Source organism: Cupressus sempervirens, chromosome 1 (genome assembly GCF_028749045.1).
Source record: "Cupressus sempervirens isolate cs-2001-9-10 chromosome 1, ASM2874904v1, whole genome shotgun sequence".
Classification (NCBI taxonomy): Eukaryota; Viridiplantae; Streptophyta; class Pinopsida; order Cupressales; family Cupressaceae; genus Cupressus; species Cupressus sempervirens.
In genome coordinates, this window is record NC_143118.1 from 242,882,419 (window position 1) to 242,903,800 (window position 21,382).

Sequence of the window (21,382 nt, forward strand, 5' to 3'; positions counted from 1 at the left end):
CTTAGGGTAGGTATTTTCATTAAGGTGTGATGCAAAATTGGTTCTTGCAGTGGTATTGAGTTTTAAGGGATTACGTATTGTAATTAGGTTGTAATCACTAGATTGTAATAATATCAGACTTATTGTTTGGTGGATGTAGCCCAGGGATTGGGTGAACCACATTAAATCTTGGTTCCTTGTGTTCTTTTCTGTGTGATATATTATTTTCTATTATTGGTTATATTTGCATGTAATTGTTATTTTTTGTCTGTGATTTAATCCTAACAAGTGGTATCAGAGCGAGGTTGTTTTTTCCAATTATTCTCTATAGGAAAGTCTCATGGTTAAGTGGGAGTCTCACAGTTGAGGGTTAATAGGTTTAATAGGAAAAACTTCCAGTTATGGAAGATGCAAATGGAAGACTATCTTTATTAGAAGGATTTATGGAAGTTGTTGGAAGGCAAAGCCAAGAATCAGAGATTTATGTCAAATGATGAATGGGATCTTTTAGATAGAAAGACACTTGAAAGCATTTGATTATGCTTGGCACCATCACTGGCATTTAATATTACAAAAGTGAAGATGATAGAAGAATTGATGCAAACCCTAACAAAACTATACGAAAAGCCCTCTACTTCAAACAAGGTATTTCTCATGAAACATTTATTTAATATGAAAATGGCGGAAGGTGGATTTTTTGTAGATCATTTGAATGAGTTTAATACTATTACTAGTTAGTAATCTTCTATGGGTATCAATTTTGATGAAGAAATTAGGGCTCTCTTGATTTTGCGTTCTTTGCCTAAAAGTTAGAATGGCTTGGTAATGGCTGTGAGTAATATTGTTCCTGGCTCTAGTACCCTAAAATGTGAAGATGTGATTGGTGTTGTTTTGAGTGAGGAAACTCGTAGGAAAACCTCAGGTGGATCTACATCAAGAAGTGCTTTGAATGCACAAAGTAGGGAGAGAATGACAAGAGAGGAAGTAATTGTAGAAATCATGGAAAATAAAGAGGAAAGTCAAAGGGGAGGAGGTCTCAATCAAGAGGACTGAATGATTGTTGGTATTGTGGGAAACCAGAGCACAAAAAGAAAGATTGTTGGAATCAAAAGAAAAATAAAGGAGATAAACTAGATGGAGACAAGGAGGAAAATATGGTAAGTAAAAAATCCAAAGAGGATGCTTTGCTTTTGTCTTTAGAAAGTGTTGATGGTTCATGGGTTTTAGATTCTGGTGCTTCATTTCATGCTACACCTCATAGAGGCTATTTCATTGATTATGTCCAAGGGGATTTTGGACTTGTTTATTCGGGGGATAATGAATCCTATCAGATTGTTGGAAAGGGTAAAATTAAGATTAAGTTTCAGAATGGGAATCGTTGGCTACTACATGAGGTAATACATGTTCCAAGGCTGAGCAGGAATTTAATTTCACTAGGGCAACTCAGCGATGAGGGTTGTGTAGTTACTTTTAATGATAAAAATTGGAAGGTTTTAAAATGTTCCCTTGTAGTAGAAAAACATGTGAAAGTAGGCACCTTATATCTTTGTACAGGTCATATTGTTCCTTCTACTTTAATTGTTTTAGAGAAAAATGAATGTTCAAGAACAATTGCTATAGTTGAGCAGGGAGAACAAATAGCTGTTGTAAATTCTGATACAACACTGTGGCACAATAGACTTGGGCACATGAGTGAGAAAGGTATGAAAGTACTTCATTCAAAGAAAGTTTTACAAGGTCTAAAATGTGTTAATATGGATTTTTGTGAAAGTTGTGTGTATGGAAAACAAAAGAGAGTGAGTTTTGTAAAGACTAGGAAGGAAAACAAAAAAGAGAAATTAGAGCTTGTGCATACCAATGTATGGGGACCAGCTCAGGTATGTTCCCTTGGAGGCTCTCATTACTATGTTACATTTATTGATGATGCAACAAGAAAGGTATGGGTTTATTTCCTTAGATAGAAATTTGATGTATTTCAAACTTTTAATAAATGGAAATGCTTGGTTGAAAATGAGACTGGTAAGAAATTAAAATGTCTCAAATTTGATAATGGTGGTGAGTATTGCAATCATGAATTTGAAGATTATTTCTCCACTAATGGTATTTATAGACAAAAAACTATTCCAAGGACTCCATAGGAAAATGGAGTGGTTGAACGGATGAACATGACTATAATGGAGTGCATAAGGAGCATGAGGTTGCATGTTGGGTTGCCCTTATACATGTGGGTGGAGGCTATCAATATTGTTGTATATTTGATCAATAGAGGTCCCTCTACTCCTTTGGGCTATGGTATTCCAAAGGAAGCATGGACTCATAAGAATGTGAGTTATTCTTTTCTCAAAACCTTCAGCTATGAAGCATTTTCTCACATAGATTCTGAAAATAGAACCAAGTTAGAAGCTAAGTTAAAGAAATGTGTATTTGTTGGATATGGCGTTAATGAATTTGGTTATAGGCTTTGGAATATTGAAAATTAGAAAATTGTAAGAAGTAGGGATGTCATATTCAATGAGAAAGTGTTGTACAAAGATCTATTGTAGCAATACAAGAAGAAAGAAGATGATTATGTAGTGCTAGATGATACTCCAAAAGTTGATGTTCTAGCCATTACTCATGATGTGTAAAAATTGCAACAAAAAATACCACACATACCAGTGATTGTTAGACAATCAACAAGAAAAATTAGACCTCTAGAAAGATTCTCTCCCTCTTTGTATTCAATTTTACTTACTAATGCTAGTGAACCTAAATGTTATGATGAAGTTGTGCAGGTGGATACTAAGATTCAGTGGGAGTCTACCATGAAAGATGAAACAAACTCTTTGTTGAAGAATAAGATATGGGATTTATGCAAGTTGCTTGCAAGTAAAAGAGCTTTATAGAATAAGTGGGTTTATAGGTTGAAAGAAGAAGAAGGAGGTAAGAAAAGATTTAAAGCCAAGTTAGTTGTAAAAGGATTTGCACAGAAAAATGGAATTGATTTTGATGAGATATTTTCTCCTGTTGTTAAGATGACTTCTATCTATACTATTTTAATTCTTGTGGCTACTAAAGATTTGCAGTTAGAGCAGCTTGATGTTAAACAACCTTCCTTCATGATGATTTGGATAAGAGATATATATGGCTCAGCCACAAGGATTTGAGGTCAAAGGTAAGGAGAACTTAGTGTGCAAATTGAAGAAAAATTTATATGGCTTGAAGCAAGCACCTCGAAAATGGTATTTGAAATTTGACAATTTTATGCATGAGCATGGTTATAGTAGGTGCCATTTAGATCATTGTGTTTACTTTAAGAGGTTGGAAAATGATAGCTACATTATTTTATGTTTATATGTTAATGAAATGCTTGTAGCTGGGTCTAACATGGATCATATCAAGGGGCTGAAATGCCAGTTAGAACATGCATTTTCTATGAAGGATTTGGGGGTAGAAAAACAAATCCTTGGTATAAATATTTGTAGGGATAGGAAGAATAGAACATTAATGCTATCTCAGGCTAATTATGTGGATCAGGTGTTGCAATGTTTCTCTATGGAGAATGCTAAAGTTGTTAGCACACCTTTACTTGGTCATTTGAAGTTGACTAAGGAGATGTGTCCCAAGACACAAGAAGAGGAGGATAAGATGTCCAAGGTACCCTATGCTTCAGCTATAGGAAGCTTGATGTATGCCATGGTATGTACTAGGCCAGATATTGCACATGTAGTGGGAGTCATTAGTAGGTATATGAGTCATCCAGGAATTGAGCATTGGAATGCAATCAAATGGATTCTCAGATATATTAGAGGAACATCCAATAAGTGTTTACACTTTGGGTGCTCTACTACTAATTTACAGGGCTATGTTGACTTAGATTTGGTAGGGGATATTGATACCAGGTGAAGTCCTACAGGTTATGTTTTTACTATTGGTGGGGCAGCTATGAGCTGGAATTCTAGATTATAGAAAATTAATGCTCTATCCACTATAGAGGTAGAGTATGTTGCTACTAAAGAGGTAGCCAAGGAGATGATATGGCTTCATTTCTCTTGGAAGAATTGGGACATCTTTAGAAAGATAATTATTTGTTCATAGATACTCAGAGTGCCATTCATCTTGCAAAGAATTTAGCTTTGCATTCAAAGATGAAATACATATAGTTGTGGTACCATTTCATTCAGTCAATTTTGGAGGATGGATAGTTAACGCTGGAGAATATACATACATGACAATCCAATAGATATGTTGACAAAGGTAGTAACAAGGTAGAAGCTAAACTCCTCTTCAGCTTCGATTAGTCTTCTAGACTAAACATGAATAAAATAATAGTAGAGTCTAGGGTGGTTTGATCTAATGGGAGCCTCGTGGAGTAGTGGCATAGCTCCAAGATTAGTCTCCAAGTGGGAGAATTATTGTTTAGTGTGGAGCCTAATCAGTCCCCAAGTGGGAGATTATTAGATTTTTGTGACTAATTAGGAAAGTAGTTTACATGTTGTGGCCGTGGCTGACATATGGACGACATATGGCCGACATGTTGTAACCCTAAAGTGACATAAAATTACTTGTATAAAAGGGCTTAGGGTTAGGTATTTTCTTTAAGGTGTGATGTGAAATTGGTTCTTGCAACAATATTGAGTTGTAAGGGATTACAAACTGTAATCAGGTTGTAATCACTAGATTGTAATAATATCAAACTTGCTGTTTGCTGGATGTAGCCCAGGGATTGGGTGAACTATGTTAAATCTTGGTGCCTTGTATTCTTTTCTATGTGATCTATTATTTTCTATTATTGGTTATATTTGCATGTAATTGTTATTTTCTATTCGTGGTTTAATCCTAATAGTTAGGACACATTGTATCTAAGGATGGTTTAGCCATTGATCCAAAAAGAACTAAGGCAATACTTGCTCTCTCCCTTCCTAGTCAAAAGAAAGGTCTACAAATTTTTCTTGGTAGAATAAAATTTGTAATGAGGTTTATTCCTAATTTAGCTACTATGGTGAAACCTCTTACATCCATGCTTAAAAATAATATAGTGTTTACATGGATCAAGGAAGGGAAGGTAAGTTTTGAAGAGATCAAAGTAGCCATTGCCTCAACCTCTACTCTCATCAATCTGAATTTTGAGAAGGATTTCATTCTTTATACCTTAGGTGGCGAGTCAAGAATTTCTATTGTCTTGACTCAAATAAATGATAAGAATGAAGAAAAACCAATTACATTCTTTAGTGAAGGGCTCAAGGAATATGAAGACAAATATAGTTACATAGAGAAGCAAGCCCTTATAGTCATAAGAGCTTTGAAGAAATTCAAACACCTTCTATCACACAACAAGATCCATTTGTTAGTACCCCATGCCAGTGCGAGGGAATTTTTTTTGACCAAAGATATTAGTGAGAAGAGAGCTGGGTGGATCACTAAGGTAATGTAATATGATGTGGACATCAAGATTAGCAAGTTGATAAGAGGGAAGTGATTGTGAAAATAGATGATCTCATCTTAGGAGTTAGATGAGAAAGTTGCTATGGTATTGACAAAACAACAAGAAGCAAGAAATGATAATCCAACGAATTGGATGGATGACATGATGACCTTCTTGTTAGGAAATGGACATCCTCAAGGATTGGATAGAACTAAAAGGAGATAGTATAGGTTGTAGTCAATTCCTTATCCCATAGTTGATGGTATCCTTTTTAGGAGAGATTTCAATGAAGCCCTATTGAGATAAATTGATATATACCAAGCTAAAAGAATGATCAAAGAACTTCATGAAGGTCTTGATGGTGGCCACTTTTTAGCAAAGACAACTGCAATAAAGATTATGAGAGCTGGTTACTTCTAGCCATCCTTATTCCATGATTATCATAAGTATGTGAAGAAGTGCAAAAAATGCACTTTCTTTTTAGGTAAATGGAGGTTTGTAGCTCTTCCACTTCATCCCATTCAAGTTGATCAAAATTTTTCTCAATGAGGAGACTTCATAGGCCCTATCAATCCACCTTCTAGCTTTGGTCACAAATGGATTTTAGCTGCTACATATTACTTCACCAGATAGATAGAGGTAGTTGTATTGAAGGATGCCATAGAGTCTTCAATCATTGAATTAATTCATAGAATTGTTACCAAATTTGGTGCCCCTTCAACCATTATTTCAGATGATGCAAAATCTTTTGTAGGAACTCAAATTTTTGCATGGGCAGTTGATCATAATATCTACTTGAGAACATCCTTGAACTACTATCCTTAGGGTAATGTATTGGTTGAGTCATATAACAAGAACCTAATCAAAATTATGAAGAGGACTATTGAGGATGACTAGAGGTAATGGCATCAAAAGTTGAAGACAATATTGTGGGCTGATAGAATAACACCTAAGAGTGTAATTAGAAATTCACCCTTTATGTTGGTATATGGTAGGGAAGCAAGGCTTCCAATTTCATTAGAATTCTCATCTCTAGAATTGGCCCATTAGTTGGAGCTAATGGAAAGTGATGCCATGACAATAAGAATGATAGAGCTGATGGAGCTAGAAGAGAAAAAAAAATAGGAAATGTAGACCCTAGAGGCACATTAGTAACAAATGAAAAAGAGCTTTGATAAGAAGGCTAAGGTAAAATTTTTTAGAGAGCGTGACCTTGTGCACAAGTGGGACATACATAGGGAAAAACTAGGGAGGCACTCAAAATTTGATGCATTATGGAGTGGTCCCTATGTGGTTATCAGTTGCAATTAGGCAAATGCTTTTCAATTAAGCAAGAATAATGGTGAAATTCTACCTATTCTATTTAATGGAATATATCTTAAGACCTGCTTCTAAAAAATATGAGTGTTTCATGTATATAGTTAGGTTAGTTTCCTTCCTGTGGTTTCCTATTTTCCAAGAAGTGCATGTAGAGGTTGCAGAGGATTTTTGTTCCTGGTTTCAGTTGCAGAGAGGCAGTTTTGAGGTTTCCAGACATGTTTTCTACAATTTTAAGATTTTTTTGGGTAGATTCTTATGATTTCTATGACTCTATTGCCCAATGGATGTGCAAGCTACTGGTCTATGCATAGCTAGCTTGCATCCCACCTAAGTCGCTATATTTGTTGGTCATTTTTTCCTTCCCACCAAAATTTCCATATTTGAATTCAAAAATAGTAACGTTCACATATTTGAAAATTCAAATAAAATGGGGGACAAAAATACCTTATACTAAAACCTTAGGTTATATTTTAATTGCTAAGTGATTGCACATTTTAATATTTTCGTAGGTCTAGAACTTCCCCATCGTCAGATATTTTCATGATCTACAGTCATCACTATGTCACTATGAAGAGATGCAAGGGAGTTATTTTATGCAACATAGTGATGATTCAAAGTGTGGATTTTGGTGGACCCTTTCCAGTCAGAGTAGTCAGGTAGTTGTTAGAGCACTTTGGCATTTTTTTGGTTTCTAATTAGCTAAGGTAATGACTTTGCAAGGTGTAGGCTGGTTCCTTCAGTGCATTTTACTCATCATCAAATCAAGGATCATCCATTGTTGTCACTTTTTCACCTTGCAGAGTTGCAAGGTAGTTATTTCATGTGACATAGAGAGCACTCGCCACATGGATTGTGGGTCCTATTTCCCTTGGTGGGCCATAAAAGAAAATACTTATTAGATAGGTTGGCATATGAATGAGTTCTGATTGGTTTAGATTTTGGCATGGTTAGTGAATTGGTTGCATGTTTCTAGGCTGCCAGATGGAGGAAGATCAATGTCTCTTGTTATGTCACTATGGAAAAATGATTGATCTGTAGCTATAGTGACATAGCAAGGATTTTCCACATGTCTTGGTGGGCCTAGTTTCGCAAGCGTAGTTAGGTTGACATCAAAATTAAAAATAACAATATATAAGCCGTCATGGTTAAATTTTGAAGGGTGACATAGTCAAGGTGATATGGTAGTCAAACACATGAGGAATTTGTGAGGTGGAGAAAAGAAATAACATGGTTGGCCCACGTGGCTTATTCTAGTTGCATGACTAGGTTGACCTGTTGAATTTACTAATTCATGAGCCAAGAATGAGGAAAGAGAGGGTTTCTTGTGCGATTTGATCTTTTGAATTGATTTCAACCACTCTAGAGTTATTACTTGCTAGAAATAATGCAAATGATTTCTTTCCACCACCTAGTTGTCCATTTTGAGGGTTCTAGCATTGATTGACACCATTTTTTTACTTCATGGTTTCTTCCAAGTTAGGCTTTCATGAATTTCATGCCTTTGCAAGTGTACCAAATCAGATGTATTTTTTTGGATCACCTTGATTGTCCTTTGAGAAATTAATGACAATGGTTGTAGAGTAACTTCAGTAAAAAAATATCTCAGTTATGCTTGAACTATAAAAGAAAAGTTGTAATTCTTTCTTAGGGTCAACCCTTCGCTATTTCTTTGATATTGCTCTACAAGTTCACTATAAATTCTCTTTGCCTCTAGACCTAATGACATCCTTCCTTATCTCCTTTAGACATTGATGACTATGCAAGATTTATTTGCCTTTCTTCAATGTTTTGTGGTTATTTGCAATTTGCATGATTGTATCTCTTTTGACCTATGAATAATATATAAGTGAATTATCTCCTTCCTTATATTATCCATTTTGGTTATTTTATCTACATGTGATTGTTGGATCTAAGCAAGTCTGAATTTGTATATCTTTGATGTCATAATAGTTCAAATGTGCATGTATGGATAGAGCTTGGTATATGTAGTAAGAATGTAGTAGTAAGAATGTTCTTGTCTTATGCAATGAATAAGAAGTTCAAATTATATTAGATGGATGTTAAATCAACCTTCCTGAATGATGAACTTGAAGAAGATGTATATATTGAGTAGCCTAAAGGTCTTCCTCTAACAAAAGACAAAGATATGGTATGAATACTAAAGAAAGTTCTATATGAACTAAAACAACCACCTAGAACCTAGTATGCAAGGTTGGACAACTATTTGGAAGAACTTGGATTTGCTAAAGGTACAATAGATAGTAACTTGTATTTGAAACAAATTGAGAATAGTTTGATGATAATAGTAATATTTGTTGATGATATCATATTGGGAGGTAATGATGAAGCAAGTGATAAGTTTACTGAAGAAATGAAGAATAAATTTGAGATGAGCATGATAGGAGAAATGGAGTTTTTGCTAGGATTGTAGATTGTGCAGAGCAGTGATGGTATTTTTATTTCACAAGCTAAGTACTTGAAAGACTTGTTTAAGAGATTTAGATTGGAAAGTTGTAAGCCTATTGGTACACCTATGAGAGCTGGTCTCAAGTTATCTAGCAAAGATGAGACACCTATAGTTAAGTAGAAGAAGTACAGATCCATGATTGGAGGTTTACAATATCCTCTCAAACTAGACAAGATATAGCAAATGCAATTGGGATTGTAGCTAGATTTCAAGCTAATCCTAAAGAGTATCATTATGCATCAACAAAGAGGATAATAAGATATTTGAAAGGAACATTTGACTATGGAATTTGGTATGATAGATCAATTGATTTCACTCTACGTGCATATAATAACATGGATTGGATAGGTAGTATGGATGATAGAAAAAGCACTCGTAGTAGAGCAATTTTTCTTGGAGGAAGATTAGTTTCTTGGCTGAGAAAGAAATAAGATTGTATTTCATAGAGTATGATTGAGGCAACATATGTTTTAGCAGCAAACAATTGTAATCAAGTGATGTGGATGAAATAGATGCCGAAGGATATCAAGATTGAGTTTATAGAACTTGTTATCATATATTGTGATAATACAAGTACTGTAAGTATGTCTAAGAATCATGTATTGCATTCTAAGACTAAGCATATATCTATTAATTATCACATATTGAGAGAGAAGACAATAGAAAAAGATATTAGATTGCAATATGTGAGTGCTAAAGATTAGTTTGTAAATATCACTATGAAGCCCTTACCTAAAGATACATTTGAGTACTTGAGAGGTATGCTTGGCATTATTCCCCTACCTACTTCTGAGTAGATGATGGAGAGATTGCATCAGTCCAGTCGTACATGGAACTATTGTTACACTAGATTGAATGCTAATGCTTCCTATATGGGGGAGTATCTGTTATGAGCTAAGTCATTGAGGAATCTTGGCATTTGGTTGTGAACAGTGTCTTTGGACACTTGAGCTAGTTGAAGACTTGGAGCAATTAATTGACATAATGATTCTTTTTTTCATTGATATCAATGGGGGATAATATACATGAAAAAATCTCCTAAGTATGTATTGGGATAAGAGTGCATGCAAATCTCTACTTTATTAGGGAGATTTAGAAGGATTCATGTAAGAAAGAAGGAGGAATATCTTGATGTGGGAGATATGCATGGTAATTTTTTTATTGTAAAAAACTATTGTTGATCCTAAAAGATGCAAAATAGAGTAGTATTCTAGAGGATTTCAGATTTGATTGATGAAGAGGATTTGAGAAGAGAACAATAACAATAGTAACAGAGTACTGTTTGGTATTCTTGGAACTTAGATTCTTTTCATCTATGTTGGCATCAATGCCAAAGGGGGAGATTGTTAGCATGAATGCTAATGATACTACTTTGAGGGAGTATCCTAATTGGAGAATATTGATATGTTACATTCATGACTATACATTCATGACTATGTTTTTTATTAATGTCAACATAGCAATAATTTTGTGAAAATATACAAAGTAGAAGATAGAGATCTTAGTTGTATGAACAATGTTTTGATTGTTTGGTGATGTGCATTCATGGGCATGTTTGGTACAATGTCATGATGATGTGGTTCAATATGTAGCACTGATATAATTTGTTGATGTGTGGTCAACCAGTGACTAATGATAGTATGATGATGACATTAGAAGATGTACAAGCCCTAGTGTCACACATGTCAAAAGTTGTATAGACTATGAGCTGACAGTGCTATTTTAATTGTAAATTAATTAATTATCTTATTATAATTAATTAGGAAAGCCTCAAGGCCAACTCAAGGAATTATTTTGAAGATAAGGTATAAAGGAAATATTTTTTCCTTGTTTGTAAGGAAGTTGTGTAAATTGTATTGAGTTTGAAGTGTAAAAAGGACCATAGTTTTTATTGAATGCGAGAAAGTGATCCAAGGGATTATTGGATGCAAGATTTGTGATTTGGTTACAGGATCAGAAGGAGAAGAAGTCCAGTTTATAGGATAGAAAGAGGAAGGAGGAGTACTATTCATTTCTATTGTTCTAGAAGGAATAATATAGAGATCATTTGGACAATGGGTTCATAGATCCTTCCCTTGAAGTTGTTTGGGCAATCGGTCCAACTATCTTCCACAACTCCTAATAGGGTTGGAATCTCCTAACAAGGACTGATATGTACTAAATGTTATTATAGACTCCTAATAGGGTCCATCCTCTAACAAGGAATATTTATATTGGTACATCATCTTGTGGGTACCATCCCCACCAGGGTTTTCCCTCTCATCAAGGGTTTCCCTAGTTAACATATTTGGTGTTATTGTGCATGCGTATCTTGTTGTGGTTTCTAATTATATTACTCATATGGTTAAATTTTAATAAGTTTGAAAATTGTGATATTAGTTGGATAACTCATTCACCCCCCCTCTCAGTTATATTGGGGGACTATATATTTTGACATACTCTATATGGCATGTTTGAACATATGAAAAGGATAAAGTGATCATGTATGCCCCCCTCTTAAGATGGAAAAATAATTTCTTATTTTGGCATCTTAAGGAAGTGATAAAAAAAGATAAAGCAATTTTAACATCAACATAGTATCCAAAAGCAACAAATCCAAACCAAAGAGGTCACAATTCCTATAAGGTCATGGAAGGATATAATGCAGAGACACCATGTAAGATGTAAAAAATAAAATCCTTGAAAACAAGGATACACTATTATGAGTCTTTAAGGTAAGTGATCTATCTATCATGAAAATCCACTAGCTAATAATATAAAATTGGATGTGACATGATAAACAAATAATACTCATCCAAAGGAAATAGTTGATCCATGAGAAAGTAAAAAAAGAGAGACATGATTCCCTTTGCCCCCAAAGAATAGGAACAAGAGAAAAGAAAATAACCTATTATGCTACTCACAAAGAAAACCATGTATGACAATGAGCCCCCAAAAAGAAGGCCAACAATGTTACATGACTTGGAGAAGCATAATAGGGATTTAAATGTTATCTAAAGAAATTAGAGGAAAAGGCACACTCATTATCAAGAGATATGTGAATAGCCCCATTATTAATAAGTTTTTGAATTTTGTAATACAAAACTACAAAATTATTAGTAGAGTGATCATGATAATGGTGATACATGCAAAATAGAAGATTCATGAGTCTTTGATTATATTTCTTTCTACATTTAGGCCTAGTAATCACCTTAGCATGACAAAGATTAGGTAATAGAAGTTCTTGAGTAGTAAGAGAATACATGTGAGAAGATGTGGAAAAATAATGCAATACAATAATTTGTTGTACACATCTTAGATTATGATTGAAAATGGTGTTAAAAGAGTTCCTATGTCCCCCATTTCCTAACGGAATTGGAATTTTACTAATATATTTAATAGATTCATCATGAGTGGAAGTAGAAACAAAATTAGTGAAGAAAGGAGCTACACGATGCCTCATGAATGGAAAGTCCTTAAATTTATATTCTCCAATAAAGGCTAGTGTGAAATGTAAGGATCCCTAGTCATCATCTATAAGGGTACTTGTAGAAGGAGGATCATCATTAGATTATTGATTTTTTTGTTCCTCAATATTTAGACAACTATTTGGTTTAGTGTCCTTTTGAAGAGTGTACATCATATTATCATAGATAAGCCTGAATTTTTGATGAAGGGTTGAAGGAACAATATGCATAGCATGTAACCAAGGTCTACCCAAAAGAATATTGTAATTGAGAGCTCTAGGAATCACATGAATATGAGTATTTAGAAAAATTGGACCTACTTTGATAGGTAAAGTGATGGTGTCTAAAGTTTTCTTATAAATATTATCAAAGCTACAAATAGAGGTACTATCAGGTTTGATATTTGAAAGATCAACATTAATTGCTTTGAGAATATCCATACTACAAATATTAAGCCCAAATCCATTATTAACTAAATTTTGATGAATAAGGTTACCATTAACTAAAATGACTACCATAAGAGCATAATAATGATCTTAAATCTCCTTAGGAGGTAAATCATCATGAGTATACACAAATTGAAGTGGGATAGATGTAGCATGCATTGTAAAAAGGCATTGATTATCTTGATTAGGAGATGGAGTAGGAAGAGTGGATAAAGCTTTTTTCAAGGTTTCATGATCTGTCAAAGATGTTTGAAGAAGTTCCCAAATAGAAATATTGGTGGGGTTATTATGTAACTATAATACCAAATCATAATCCAATCCAAGATTTTAAGAAAGATGAGGTGGAGGGGGAAGAAAAAGTTGAGAATTATTTCTTGTACGATAGGTGTAAGACACTATATGATAATCATTAGATTCATTAGATTCCCCTTTAAGAGTTATAGAAGGACAACCTTTAAGGGTGATAAGAGGTTTACTTGATGAAGGGTAACCCTTGAGAGTGGGAATAGGTTGAGCAACATTAAGTTGATTAAGATTTTTCTTCTCCATAGAATCATCAATACAAGGTAGAGTATTAAGGAGATTTATATTATCATATTTTTCAAAGGAATCCTTAGAATAGGGATTACGGATGTCCATTAATGAATCATCTCTACTAGGAGGATCAAATGAAGGAAAGGTCATGTTAACAAAAGTATTTATAATGTCTTCCTCTTTCTCTAAAACATCACTAAGAGAAGGATACATATTAGGAGAAGAAGAAACATGAAGCTTGTCATGTTTAAAGGTGAAGTTACCAATCATGTTAACTCTTTTGTGAGGAAAAGAATAATCAATATCAGCATCGAGAGATTCAACCCAAATAGCGGCAATGTCAATAGAATTCTCATCACTATAAAAAAAGCACACAATAGAGGAATGATCATGAATTCAAGTGAGGTTCGTTAAGGGGGGAGGATTACAAGAAGGTATAGGACTATCCTTTCTAATCAATGGATCCTGATAGTCAAGACCTATAGTCATCTCTGTATGATAAATCTAAGTTGATAGGAGGGTGATGTTTAATGTCAAAGATAATGGAATAATGTTTGAAAAATTAATGAAAATTATTGTGCAAAATAAGAAAAATATAAGTGCATATAGAGTAAATCCCACTAATCATTGTTTCATTAAAATGTATGCAAGATCCCATAAATATTCAAATAATAAAGTATGAAAAGTACATACTCAATGTAGAAAAATCAATGCAAGAGAGTTTTAAATGCTTATGAATGCACAATAAATAACGTAATGCAAAGAGGGAAATAAGGGAGATCAAGTGATCTAACCCTAAAATCCACAAGAAGTCAATACAAAAGAAGAGAAATATTAAGAAAGATCTAACTCCAAAATAAAGGAGTAAATGAACGGGTTTACCAAAAGAAGGTAAACACCCAATGAGATGAAAAATAAAAGAGATATGTAAGACATAAATATCTAACTCTAAGAAAGAGGGTAAGATGTCAGGTTGACCAAAATGTTCAGTGGTAAAATAGATGCACTTTAATAAGATGCAAACTTCCACTTTACTGGGTCACGAAGCCATTCAAATATGTGTGTGAGGGAAAGAGAGGGGTTTCCAAATATGATTTCATGTATGATCCAAATTAGATTAGCTAGGACCCAAAGGAACAAGGGAGCTAATACAAAATTTGAAGTATAAATAGGAATGCAATATAAAGAAATGTACTCTCTTTGGCCCTTAATAGGATAATGTAAATGTGAAATTGAACTAATTACTTAAATAATATAAATCTAAATGCTATGTAAAGATAATTAGCCCAATTAAGATGTAAATCTAGGGTAAAGATATGAAAGGAAATAAAATATAAATGAATCCCCTTGAAATGTGTAGAGGATGATGTATTTTTGCTCCAAAAATCATAGATCTAAATGTATCTAAATATCCATCTGCAGATCTCAGAATGAAATGAAGAAAGGAAAAAAAAACCAAAAAATATCCTCAAAATTCAAGACTAAAGGACTAGGTCAACTTGGGAAGATGTCCTACAACTAGGTTGGCATAGTCTGATGATCTATAATTAATGACTCCATAAAGAATGTGAACTATAGGCTCCATATCTGTACTCCTCTTCACTCTCAACCTGCGAATCAATACATAAAATAGAGGTTTGGGAGTTTTGTTGGGGAAATGATTCCCTTGGTCAAGCTCTAAGTTAAGGATTTAACTGTAATTGAGAAATGTAATTTTAAAGGACTAAAAGACAAAATAAATATTAGGATTCACCTTATTTGTAAGTATATAAATGCAATGTAGATCTTGAATAAGGAATGTAGGGTATCTCCATTCTTTGCAATGTATCTAATATTATGATGTAGGAACATCCTGGGTTTAAGAGCAATCTTGCATCTCCCAAAAATATTTTGTTTTCAGTGTTTTCTATTTTAATAAGGACTAGTAGATAGGGTGGTTACTATTTATGGGAACTTGCTATTTGTCATACAAGCTCAAAATGTTCTCATTTTATATATGAAGGTTCATTTTAGAGTTATAAACCTACCATAAAAATCTCATTGCTCCAACTTAAGTATCAGAAAAGTTATTATGGATTTCCGGTGGAAAAATTTGGAGAAAAATCTTTAGGCTCACTATTGGAGGCCTTAGAGTGCCAAGATGAGGTACAAAAACTCAACAGAAGGGTGCTTGCAAAATTTTGAGCCTATAGATCAGTATCTGGTTTTTTTGAAAAGTGGTTATAATAGCCAATCAAAGCAATGGTTCGAGAGTTATGGCCTTTCAGAGTTGGTCTACCCAAAACATTTAAAATAATTGTTAAAGATCTATTTGGCTGACTCTATATGTATTGTTAGGGTCTATCAGCCCTAGGTATTAAGTTTCATTATCTAGAATCTTCTCGAGTAGCATAAAATTAAGAAAGGCCCAAACTTTGTCTAGAACAACTCTAGGTGATAGTTCACAACTTGTCTTGTAGATTATTGTGATGAAGGCACCCATGTGGGTCAGCATATTGTACTTGTGAAATCTACAATTCTATTTTGCGACACAAATAAGAAGTCCATATTTTGTTCTCACATTTGTTGTTGTTTCTTTATTTCTATTATGGTTTATGGTATTAAGGGGAGTACCCTTCATCGCATAATCATATCATGGAGTAATGGATGTAAATGTGCATCAATGAAGAAGATAATGAATTCCTCAATGTAGATGTCCTCCCTTGATGGCCAATAATAAGCTAGATATTGAAGAGGAAATACCCACAAAGAATCCTTGAATGCATGAAGAAAACTTGCTTGCTTGAATACTTGAATACTAGAACTCCTTACCTTGAGTTCTTGATGAATTAGGAATTCTTGATGAGATGCAATATAAAAATGAAGCCTCCAAGCCTTATTTTATACTAGTTTCCTAGTGGGAAAATAATTAAAGGCTAACTTAAGACTGACTCTTAAATGAAGAGTTAACTATAGGTAGACTATTAAGTGGAGAGTTAATTGAAGGATGACTATTAAGCAGAGAGTTAATTGCATGCCAACTATTAAGAAAAGAGTTTACCATATGCTAATAGAGGAGAGAGATAACTTTATTTTTTGTAATATCAAGGAGTTTTTGGGCCCTAAAAGTTACACTCATTAAGGACCAGGTCAACTTGGGTCAATGTAGTAATGGACTAGGTTGGCTTGGGTCAACCCAAGACTAAAAAATGGAGGAAAAAGGTCTAAATAATGACTAGGTTGACTTGGGTCAACCTAGTACTGGACTAGATTGGCCTGGGTGGACCCAAGCCTAGAAAGTGGAGGAAAAAGGCCTAAAAAGTGACCAGGTCAACCTAGTCCCAGAGACTAGAGAGAAAAAGCCTCAAAAAGGACCAATTTGACCTCAGTCAACCTAGTCCCAATGACAAGAGAAAAATAACCCTGAGAAGGTCTAGAATGATGCATAGATGAAACATACTGATATGGCCAAAAGAGTAGTATAGCAACACCTAGAAGACCATGTCAGAAGGAGAGTGACATGTGGATGGTTGGGAATTGGGGCCCAAGGTACACCTAACCATCTAAATACCCTACAGAATAAACACAATGGAAGGAAATTTATAGAAAAATCACCAAGGAGAGAAGGGACAACAATATCCTTATTGATTCAACAAATTTTCATCATACATGCCCAATTGTAAGGCCTTCTAGGTTATGACCAATACAAGAAGACTACAAATTTAAGATCCATGATCTCTATAAATTCTAACTCTAGACTCACTCTTCTATGATCATTCACACCTCTCTCCCAAACTCTCTAAGCAATTCCTACCCTAAGCCTAAACACTTCTACTTACACTTTCCAAAAAAAATTATAGAAGATTCTAGATCTTTACTTAATAGAAGGGAGACCTAATAACCATTTGCATGCATCCCAATGCATGATCCTTACATTAAATTTATGATTCTAATTAAATGAACAAGTAGGCTCATACTAAGATCCAATCACATTAAACTTGGAAAAAGTAGGAACTACACATCAACAAACTAGTGACCTCACTCGACACATGAAGGAACTCAACAAAAACTAAATTCAACCAAAGAAGGAATTTGACGAACACTACAGAAACTTGGCCAATACAAGAAACTCAACCAATACTATAGGAACTTGGCAAAAATAGGAACTCTACCAATATTGCAAGAACTCCACAATAATTAATAGGATGCACAAATATGAGCATGATATCAAGGCAATCCAAGATGCTCCTACATCAGACAATTGTGGTTGTAAGAAATGATTCTCTTGAATCATTGAGATGTCACAACCTGAGATAATTCAACCTTAGATTGAGAGATCCATGTAGCATCTTCAACTAATCTGTTCTTCCATCTCACCAAATATTTATAGTAATCTTTTCCTCTTGTGCTCTTACCAAGTCTCTAATCCAATATCTACTCAACCTCTTCAATCTACTTCTTAGGATAATCATTTGGTAAAAAAAAAATTATAATATGACTCATGATACTTATGTAAATTAGAAACATTGAATAGAGGAGATATATCCATGTCATTAGGTAACTCAAATTCACAAGCCTTACAACTGCCAAACTTCGTCAAGATTCTACAAGGAACAAATTTCTTCATTTTCAGCTTATTGTATGTTCCAACAAGAAATCCACCCTTCTTCAAGTGAACCATTACCTCATCACCAACTTCAAAAACATGATATCTTCTACACTTTTCTACATTTTCCTTGTACTTCTAATTACTTTGTTCAAACCTCAAGTTCACCTCCTCATGCAAAGACTTCATAAAATCAAAAAAATACTTCTCCTTCAAAACTTCTCTTCTCTTCACCAACAACATCCCTCAAATATGATATACCTCTAGGATGCATTCTAGTAACAATCCCAAAAGGTATTTTCCCATTATATCTATTCACATAATTATTATATGAAAACTTAGCTTGTGCCAATACCATATCCCAGTTACTTGATGTATGTCTAACTAAAAATCTCAATAAATTACACAAGCTTATATTCACAACCTTTGTATATCCATATGTCTATGGATGGAATGTAGAAATAAACTTTCTCTCAGTATCCATCATCTTCCACAAAGTCATCTAGAAATAACAAAAAAACCTTCTATCTTTGTTAGAGATTATGCTTCTTGGTAATCCACGAAAACTAACAATCTCTTTGAAGAAAATATCTGCAATATGCATTGCATCAAATGTCTTCTTACATGTTCTAAAATATGCCACCTAAGGAAATCTATCCACAACAACAAATATGGAATAATAATCTCTTACTATCTTAGGTAATCCAATAACAAGATCCATACTGATATCACTCTTAGGTTTCTTAGGAATAGAAATAGGTGTATACAATCCAATATTTTGATTCACTCCTTTTGCAACTTGACAAATTCTACAACTCCTTACAAACTTCTAAACACCCTTATACATTTGTGAAAAAAATACTTGTCCTTAAGAAAAATCAATGTCTTATTAATACCAAAGTGTCCAGCCAATTCACTACAATGGTTTTCCTTAATAAAATTAACTCTCATAGAACCTCTTAGTATACACAACTGAATTCCTTTGGACAAAATTCCTTCTTGAATAAAATTCTCATCATACTTGGTTGATTTGATAGATTTGATGCTCTATACTCTCTCCACACCTCAGAAAAATTAGAGTTAATATTATACAATTACTTCATCTCATCAAAACCAATAGCTTCAATCTTCATCTCAGTCAATAAAGAACATCTTCTGCTCAATGCATCTACAACTCAATTAGTGACTCCATTTTTATGCTTAATCACAAATGTGAAACTTTGCAAATATTAAAACCACTTCATATGTCTCTAATTCAACTTATGTTGACTTTCTAAATATTTTAAAGAATTATGCATTGATCCTATGGAAAGACATATTGTCAATTAGTGACAAAAAAAAAGTAATCTAGGAATGTTGGTTAATACTACAATTGAGCTTTCCATTAGACACCATATTTCAATGTAGCCTAAGCACTTCAAGGATATATTGTGTTAACCAAGCTCATAGTATACATTGAGTTATCAATTTTATCAATGTGAATTGAGTTCTCAATACTCACTGAGTTCTTAGTTTAAATGAAGCTATAAGTTCAAGTCAATATGATTTAGTGTCACTTGAGTGCTAAAGTGTTACTCAAGCATCTAGTGTTACCCAAAGTGCCAGAGTATCACTCGAGCTCACTGTGTTGGCTGAGCATCAACATGACACCATAATGCATAGTGTTGCCTGAGCATCAACATTTGGCTGACCTAAAGGTATAATTTTGTGAAGTTACCTATTGTGTGAGCTGACTTGGTATGAAGTTATTGTTTAATGGATATATAAGGAAGGAAAATTGGTTTGTTTAGAGATGTGGTAGATGAATATGGAATACAAAAGAGAGATAGAGAAGATTGAGTATGTAGGCTAAAAAGTAGTATAAAGGGTAGATCATTCACTTATCTATCATAGTTAGGTGGTTACAATCTTCAAAGGATCTATATCAAAAAATAGAGTTGCAAAGAAAAGATAAACCTATTGTTTCATCCTAATAGGTGCATCAGTCAAATCCTCTAACTAGGTGGACCTAGTAGTCTTTTGTAAAACTCTTAACATATTACACACTTCATTGTATTGCAAAATTCTTTCACAAGGTGGACCTAATAGTGCTTCATACTCCTAAAAGAGTAGATCACCAAAAGTAATCAATTGTAAGCCCTAATAGGATAACTTTATTACTGCAGTAGTGAAACATTGTGGGTGTCATCTCCACCCCAAATTTACCTTCTCCTTGGATTGTTTTTGGGTTACCAAATACTATGTCAAAGTGTTAATAGTGTTGATTTATTTATTTCTTTATATTCATGCATGATGATAGATTGGATAATCTAAAGAAGAAAAGAAGAAGTATTCTAAGTGTGAAAAGTTTAAGTTATTCTTGATTCACACCCTATCTCAGTCACTTATTTTTCATTACATTTCAAACAATTGGTATTAGAGAAACATTCTCCAATCAAAGGCTTAAAAAATTGAGAATAAAGATCTAAGGAAATGGAAATGTAAAAGTTAGATAAATCTATTGAGAATGATAAACTTGATCTATATATGGCTATGGAGCAAGTCAAGAAAATCAAGGAGTAACGCACTCACTCTCTAAAAAGAAGAAAAGAATTAGCTATATAAATAAATGATAATATATAAATAGAAGATAGGATAGAGGATCTATATAGATAAATAATTTTAGAAGAATAAAATGAAGCCATATAAGATCTACTAGTAAGGAATGCTACTCTACAAGAAGTAAGCAAAGATAAAAGAGAAGTCACTCAACCAAGCTATGTAAAGTCATGGAACAAAAGAAAAAGTAGTAAATAAAAAAGAAATGGTAGATGAAGAAATAAGACTACTTTCTACAAGATTAGAAGAAAAGAACAATGAAGTCCAACATCTATCACAACATCAGGAAGATATGGAAAATTAACTAGATGATGCAAATCAAGAATTCATTAATCTAAGAGTAGAAAATGAAAAACCCTAGAATGAACTAAGAGCTGAAAAAGAACTCAATGAAAGAAGGTTGAGGTCACAAGAAAGTGTGAATCAATTGTATGAAACAAAATTGAATAGACCCAAAGGCACTACTAGCTTAGGGTATACTAATCAAGGAGAATCATCACAACAAGGAGCACAGAAGAACAAAAGGCCTACATGCAAAAATTATGGAAAGATAGGTCATACCTCAAATGTCTATTGGAGAAATACTATGTAACCCAAATTTAA